Here is a 9,092-nt window from a genome sequence, read left to right on the forward strand (position 1 = left end):
TAAATTTTGAAAAGCAATGTAAGGTATGCTGTAAAAAGTAAAATAGACTTCACTATGATCTGTTTAAAAGCTTTAATACTTATACTGTTTCTTTCAGTCAGATTTAATAGAGTTGGCAATCCAATACTTCACCCTGAACCTCAACAAATTTCTTCTTTGCTGATCTGAAACATTACATATTTGTATTTGGTTGTTGTTCTCTCCTTAAGTAAAAGTGGTAAGATGAAAAAAACAAATATGAAAATCTGCTTGCAGGGGTATGGATATACAGTGTATTTATTTTTGAAATGAAAAACGTACAGACTAATTTTTTTTATTGTAATATGTGTCTAGTAATACATGTACGCATCAAATGCGTCATAACTTGCATAAAGATTGTAGTGACTTTATTACGATCGAACGGTAGTATTTACTTAAAAGGAACTTGCTTGCTCGTGTGTGTACCCTACTTAGGTCAAAAGTATAATAACAAAATATCTCTCTCCAAGGACAATGCAAAATGGAAAGTTCAAACTGCGAAATCAAAAGCTCAAACACGTCAAACGAATGGAAAACAACTGTCATATTTCTGACGTGGTACATGCACTTCCGTATGTAAAATTGTTGGATTTTAAATCTTGTATTATAGCTATCTAAACCAACCACTCTCAGTGCATATATACACTGTGATTGTACACAAAATACAGCATGATTTGAACAGTTTTTGTCAAGCTGAGGGATGAATTAGATGTAAACAAATATAAAAACAAAAATATTACATACAGGTAAAAATGATTTTTTGATAATTTTTGATAATTGTGTATGTACTGCATAATAAAAGTCGGTATATCACTAGTGGGGTGATAGTTACAAAAATAGCGGAAAAAGCAGACAGGCAATATACATATTCACATTTATTTCTAAATGCTATGATGATAGTACTTCAGTTAACTGGGTGTGTATATTCTTGGTCAGTATTAGAAAAAGGTGAAAATTTGGCATGATTTTCGGTATCCAAAACTGTACAAATAATTCAGTTTGGTGTACCAAGTATTTCAATACGAGTACCACTGATCAGTCTTGGGTAGACAAAACGCGAATCATGTATACACAATTAATACCAAGGTATCTTTGATGCGTGTTTAAGAAAATGTTCAATTAAAACAGTTACGTGCAAAGATAATTACAATGATGAAATAGTATATAAATTTCAATATAAACACAAAATGTCAGTTAGATAAGTAAACTTTATAATCAAACGTTGTCTGTCATTGTTCTCTTTCTGGGCTCAGTTGATTGGATCCATATACCTGAAAACATACATTGAATATTTGTACACAATGTACCTGTTTCAAATAAAATGTCTGCTAGGTTTTAATAACTAACTTTCCTAATATTTATGTGCTCTTTGCTTTTAGAAGGAATTTTTCTACTCGCACAGTGAACCTCATTTTGTCAATGGTTTCATTTCATATATTGCTCGAAGGAATTCAATCTCTCAGTAATCCTCATCGATTTCCATTTTTTCGTTCTCTATTTTGAACTATAACCTTTATCTATTCTGATAACAAACACGAAGCTATTTTTAAATCAGACGGTTACGTTAATACATATAAACTCTTTTTGACTGACTTCGGGTAATTTTAAAGTTCAATGAAGAGCAGTCGTATTGGTTAATACATCAACAAAGGTTTAGATTGGAAAGCAAAACGACATCTCCCCTTATATAAAGGCTATGCAAGGCCTATTGTCAACAGCACTTAACCCTTTTTGAATACATTTAATGTTCAATAAAATCTTATATTTTTGTAATTTTTTCTTTGTTCGATGATTATGTGTTCGGTATCGATAGTAACCAGAGTTCTGTAACACATACAAAGGATACAATCCAGAAACAAACATGACCTGGAACATATATTGTCATACACATATAAATTAACTTACGAATATACAAAAATGTCTTCGTTATCTTGTTGAAGAAACCAATTGAGAACTTTTCGATTTTGGATATCGAGGGGACAATTACAGCCCTTGGATGGTGTAAACTTCCCAAAATAACGTGTATGGTGTAATGGTGTATGGCATATGGTGCAATGGTAGAAGGTGTATGGTGCTATGGTGTATGGTGTAAGGGGAATGGTGTAATGGTGTATGAGGAATGGTGTGATTGTGTAACGTGCGATCGGGAATGGTGTGAATGAATGGTGTACGACATTTCATTGGTTGAAACCGAAGTTCATTTTATTTAAATTTTTCGGATTGTAAACATAAACAATAATAATAATCCTATTGTTCTTTTTTCCCAGTAAAGCAAATTACTTTACTCGTTAGACTCTATGTCATATATATTTAATATACACATATTAAAAAATCTTTTTTTTTCATATTCTTATTTACATTAAACAATGGCTTTAAAATTACACACTTGTGATCACATGCAGTTATCATAAAAGAAAGGATTTTATTTAAACTTGAAGGCGGATAGAAAGGTTATCCACGCATCGGAACAGTATTTTTATACCACGGGTTATCAACATCATTTTTAAAGTTGCTTCGTTCCCCACTTTTGACAGTCTCTTTATAAATATCTTATCGTCATTAACCTATGTTTGCCTTGGATTTACGATTCTGTTTTCCAAAAAATGTTCAAAGGAAAATTGTACAGTGTTATTGCACATAAGGTGTTGTATAATTATGAACAATCTCGTCAATTTCGTTAGATTTGTCTTTACGGATTATAAATGATATCTTGAACGTCCGAAAAAATATACTTATGTGAAACGGAATGAAATATTTGCCACTTGATATTTAGCCACCAACAAAATCAACCAACCGACATAATATACTAACAGTATTCTTTTCCTAGAAGAGAACTTCTCATACTTTTCATTATAAAGTACAAATGAAATCTGTCATGTCAGTCACACTGTTGGATGATGAGGTGGAATAGTTTTATTATACAAACCATCCTGAACTACTGAGTTTAAATCATCACACCTCAGCAAGCACGACTAATTTATGCGCAGACCAACCCATCACACAATAGCCCAAAAGGAATCTGTGATGTACCCGTCCATATTAAGAAGTCATGGAAGTTGGAAATACAGATACTGATACTGACTTTAGTGACAGTTTTATATAACGAATACAGAGATGAAATGCTGACACTCTAAATTAAAACGGACAAGATTTTGTTATCATTGTATTGCAATGTTGCTGTCATTTGTATTATACAATCCATCTTGACATCAAAATATTGCTGATTTACTATGCGGCTGCCGCTATATAGATTTACATAATAAAGTGCAAATATGGTCAGTTTTGTTTGATACTTTAAAATTATTTTGTTATACGAGTCAGCCTGAGGTATCAAAACTACTGAAATTTTCTTGCGAGACAATATTTTTAATAAAAAGAGGACATGCTGGCTATCTAGATATATGGGGACAAATTTTTGTTGTCATTGTATTGCAATGTTGCTGTCATTTGTATTATACAATCCACCCTCACATCAAAATATTGCTGATTTGCTTTGCGGCTATATGCTGATTTACTATGCGGCTATATCAATGTATATAGATTTACATACATGACATAATAAAATGCTAATATGATCAGTTTTGGCTGATGCTTTAAAATAATTTTGTTATACAAGTCAGCCTGAGGTATCAAAACTACTAAAATTTTCATGCGAGACAATATTTTGAATAAAAAGAGGACATGCTGGATATCTACATGTAGATTGATGAGGACAAATTTTTGTTGTCATTGTGTTGCAATGTTGCTGTCATTTGTATTATACAATCCATCCTGACATCAAAATATTGTTGTTTACTATGCGGCTATATAGATTTACATAATAAAGTGCAAAATATGGTCAGTTTTGGTTGATTCGTTTAAATAATTTTGTTATACGAGTCAGCCTGAGGTATCAAAACTACTGAAATTTTGTTGCGAGACAATATTTTGAATAAAAAGAGGACATGCTGGCTATCTAGATTGATAGGAACAAATTGTTGTTGTCATTGTATTGCAATGTTGCTGTCATTTGTATTATACAATCCATCCTGACATCAAAATATTGCTGATTTACTATGTGGCTATATAGGTATACATAATAATGTGCAAATATGGTCAGTTTTTGTTGATGCGTTTAAATAATTTTGTTATACTAGTCAGCCTTAGGTATTAAAATTACTGAAATTTTGTTGCGAGACAATATTTTGAATAAAAAGAGGACATGCTGGCAATCTAAATTGATGGGAATAATTTTTGTTGTCATTGTGTTGCAATGTTGCTGTCATTTGTATTATACAATCCATTCTGACAATAAAATATAGCTGCTTTACTATGTGGCTATATAGATATACATAATATTAAAAGTGCAAATATGGTCAGTTTTGGTTGATGCTGTAAAATAATTTTGTTATACAGGTCAGCCTGAGGTATCAAAACTACTGAAATTTTCTTAACAGACAATATTTTGAATAAAAAGAGGACATGCTGGCTATCTAGATTGATGGGGACAAATTTTTGTTGTCATTGTATTGCAATGTTGCTGTCATTAGTATTATACAATCCATCCTGACATCAAAATATTGCTGATTTACTATGCAGCTATATAGATATACATAATAAAGTGCAAATATGGTCAGTTTTTCTTGATGCGTTTAAATAATTTTGTTATACAAGTCAGCCTTAGGTATCAAAATTACTGAAAAATTGTTGCGAGACCATATTTTAATTAAAAAGAGGACATGCTGGCTATCTAAATTGATGGGTATATTTTTTGTCATCATTGTGTTGCAATGTTGCTGTCATTTGTATTATACAATCCATTCTGACATCAAATTATTGCTGATTTACTATGTGGCTATATAGATTTACATGATAAAGTGCAAATATGGTCAGTTTTGGTTGATGCTTTAAAATAATTTTGTTATACGACTCAGCCTGAGGTATCAAAACTACTGTAATTTTCTTGCGAGACAATATTTTGAATAAAAGAGGTCATGCTGGCTATCTAGATTGATCAGGACAAATTTTTGTTGTCATTGTATTGCAATGTTGCTGTCATTTGTGTTATACAATCCATCCTGACAACAAGATATTGCTGATTTACTATGTGGCTTTATAGATATACATAATAAAGTGCAAATATGGTCAGTTTTTGTTGATGCGTTAAAATAATTTTGTTATACGACTCAGCCTGAGGTATCAAAACTACTGTAATTTTCTTGCGAGACAATATTTTGAATAAAAGAGTTCATGCTGGCTATCTAGATTGATCAGGACAAATTTTTGTTGTCATTGTATTGCACTGTTGCTGTCATTTGTGTTATACAATCCATCCTGACAACAAGATATTGCTGATTTACTATGTGGCTTTATAGATATACATAATAAAGTGCAAATATGGTCAGTTTTTGTTGATGCGTTAAAATAATTTTGTTATACGAGTCAACCTGAGGTATCAAAACTACTGAAATTTTGTTGCGAGACAATATATTGAATAAAAAGAGGACATGCTGGCAATCTAGATTGATGGGGACAAACTTTTGTCATTGTACATGTTGTTTTGCAATGTTGCTGTCATTTGTATTATACACTCCACCCTGACATCAAAATATTGCTGATTTACTATGCGGCTATATAGATCTATATAATAAAGTGAAAATATTATGGTCAGTTTTGGTTGATGAGTTAAATAATTTTGTTATATGAGTCAGCCTGAGGTATCAAAATTACTGAAATTTTGTAGCGAGACAATATTTTTAATAAAAGGAGGGCAAAAATATTTCCAATTTTTTTAACCCTATATAAATTAACAGATTGACACACTCCCCATTTCCATTCTCAATTGTATAATTATAAGTGCAAATATGGTCAGTTTTGGTTGATGCTTAAAATAATTTTGTTGTACATGTTGTACATGTACCAGTCATCCTGAAGTATTCATTTTTGGCATTGTTTGTCGATTTTATCTGAAAACCAAGTTTATAAGATTTACGATACATGTTAAAACCGATAATAATAGCATTGTAACCAATATCGTTTTTAATTTATAGATAGGCAGATCGCGGATAAATTTGCATTACAAGCAAAGTTTTATGCATACTTTATTTACAAATACATGTATATATATTTAATCTGTATTGTTTATATAACCATCATAGGCATGACCACGGAGATTTTAATTTTATACATTAATTTACAATATTCGTTTTTTAAATCAAATAAATAATTTTGTAGTCGCACGCTTTCTTTGAAATTTAATTGCATTATGGGTAATTTCGGATCGTGTAGATAGAATGGGGAATGGTGTATGGTGTAATGTGTAAGGTGTATGGTGCAAAGTGTAACGTGTATGGTGTAATGGCACAAGGTGTATGGTGTAATGGTGTATGGTGAATGGTGTAATGGTGTATGGTGTGAGTGGGAAGTTTACACCATCCAAGGACTGTACCCACATTTACCTTGAACTTTATTTTTAAGTATTAAAATGAGCAAATCCAAACAAAAAAAGAGTTAAATAATAATTCAGTTGGTAATACAAATACATACGAAAGCATGACTATTACTTTCGCATGACTACGGTAAAGCATGTGCAAACTAGGCCATATTGTTTACTTTTTCGTTGTTGAAAGCCGTACGATTTGCTATTATTTATTGGTCTGTGGAGGATAGTTGTCTCATTTGTAATCATACCACATCTCCTTCTTTTTATATCAGTATTACTCACTTTTGACAGGTGAAACAACTGAAATTAGAAAACATATATTATCATAATTGTCGTTTTGTTATATGTAATTGATTTGGCATAAGTAATTGGTTGATATATTCAAAAACAACTTTAACTGTTCTGATCGGACATTCTAGATATCTACACAATTATATAAATTTTAACATAGCGAGGAGAGCATCGTTAGGATACGCGGGTAGGTTAATGTTGTATTCTCAAAATAATAAGAAAATAATACTTGAATGTCGCTTTGTTAGTATGTTGAAGATGTGAACTATCATTTTCAGATAAAACATTCACAAAATATTCAAGTGGTAAGCACGTTACATTTAAAAGCCATTGATAACAGTGAAAACAGAAAACTCGAAAGAGATAGCGTGATGACAATGTTGTTTTTTTCTAAACATTGTTATCTCAAGTATCTATAGACAACTTAGGTACAAAAGTAATGTAAAACTTCTATCCACCTCTTAGAATAAGAAGACTAAGTAAATAAAATGAGATGTTCGTAAAATATTGTTATTCAGCATTTTATACATTCCTAGGACTTGCAAATCCATCATGTCTACACTCTAGCACTTCTCGGTTGAAGTTGACCTGTTGAACAAGTGTTCCCGAACAACATGGCATACAAACGCAAAAGCGACTTCCAAAGGGAAGTAATATTATGAAAACAAATCAAGCTTCATATACGGAAACTGTTGTTGATCTTCACTTAATATTTTTTTGTTGTATATTTTCATAATGAAATAATAAGATAAAAGAAAAAAAAGTATTACACATTACTTTCAAATGTTGATAATGAGAAAGTCATATGTATTTGAATTTAGGACAAAACAATATTTTTAAACCGTTAACTCCCATGAGCCCTACATATATAGACCATGTATGTCTACTGGTACGCAACTGACTCAGATAAGTGTTCGATATCAAACGTTTCATCACATACGCAAAGTAGTTGATAGCTTTATAATCTGTATTGTTGTAAAACTTTATGTACTTTATCACTTCCATAATTGGTGCATTATCGGAGATCTATCGAAAAAAATATAGGGCGTTTGTGTAAAACAGATTGTTCGAAACCAATCGTACGCATATCTTTTACCCAAATACTGCCAGAATGAGACCAGTTCATTGCTGACCAATAGCAATGTGAACTTCATTTACTGATTGAAACCATAGTTTGTCAATGTGAAACTTTATAAGTTTACAATGTACCTAGATATATACTAGGTTTTTTATGTAGTATAATTGCAGAATTTGAAAAATTTCTTCACGTGCGCACATGTATATAACGCAGAATGTTTTGTAGTAATATGATGTATGTTAATTCTCTTAAACAGGATCTTTAATCGTGTTTGATATCGAACAAGATGTATGGAATTCTCAATTGTGGATTGCCCCGATTTCCATTTGTAAATAAATTATCATAAAGACAGGATCATAACAAATTATGCTTGTTATGCAATCATAGGTCCTACACGATCGGTCGATCGAGATTGTGGGAGAAGGTTATGTCCCTTTATAATACAGTAGATGTTAGATGGGCTGAAATGTTGCCTTCGAACAAGCAATCTTCAGAGTGTGTAAGCAGAGATAGTTTAATCGTTATGAATGAAACTGTGTACATAAATGTAAGCTGTACTTATCTGTTTGATACTTGTCACTTACTAGCTGAAAATAAAAGGAAACCAATATATGAATACTAGTAGCAAAATGCAAAAGACAAACAATGACTTATTGTATAAAAAAATTAAAGCCAAGTTAATTGAATTAGTTGTAATTTTGATCCTTTTAGAAGAATATAGTATGGTAACAAACATTATGTTCGATTGAATAACATGTATAATTTATATAAAAAAAATACAGAACAAACTAGATGCGTGCCATTTTTAGCATTATAACTTTTCAAAGTCCAAAGCCCGTAATTTCGGAAAATATCAGCGGAGCCGAACCAAGAGGTAATTCGGTATAACTGTTATTTTGACGAAAATTGCAAAGTCCAAAAACCCGTTATTTGTCAAAAATCAGCGAGGCAGAACCAAACATAAACTCGATCTATACCACTTCATAGTAAACACACATACTACAAATTAGCTAAATATGTGAAGGCGTTTAGAAAAAAAAGTCCCCATAACTGTTCGTTGAGGAATGACAGAAAGACAGAATGACAGAATGACGGAATAGCAAAATAGCAGAATGACAGAGTGACGGCATGACGGAATGACAGAACGACGGAATGACAGAATGACGGAATGTCAGAATGACAAAATGACAGAAAAGGGTAAAACTATATAGCCCGACTTAAGTCGGCAGGGCCATACAAATATAATAATTTACTCCGATAATATAGAAATTTGAAGTATTCTTG

General features: G+C 31.7%; 1 long non-coding RNA gene across 1 annotated transcript; it reads right to left on the minus strand.

The window, feature by feature from the left end:
* Positions 1-1,105: 1,105 nt before the first annotated feature.
* Positions 1,106-7,824, minus strand: LOC127731626 (uncharacterized). The gene is made up of 2 exons (XR_007995642.1): positions 6,722-7,824; positions 1,106-1,289 (listed from the first exon to the last, which is right to left on the minus strand). It is a non-coding gene; the product is annotated as an uncharacterized LOC127731626 (long non-coding RNA).
* Positions 7,825-9,092: the final 1,268 nt, after the last annotated feature.

This window comes from Mytilus californianus, unplaced genomic scaffold (genome assembly GCF_021869535.1).
Source record: "Mytilus californianus isolate M0D057914Y unplaced genomic scaffold, xbMytCali1.0.p SCAF_20, whole genome shotgun sequence".
Lineage (NCBI taxonomy): Eukaryota > Metazoa > Mollusca > Bivalvia > Mytilida > Mytilidae > Mytilus > Mytilus californianus.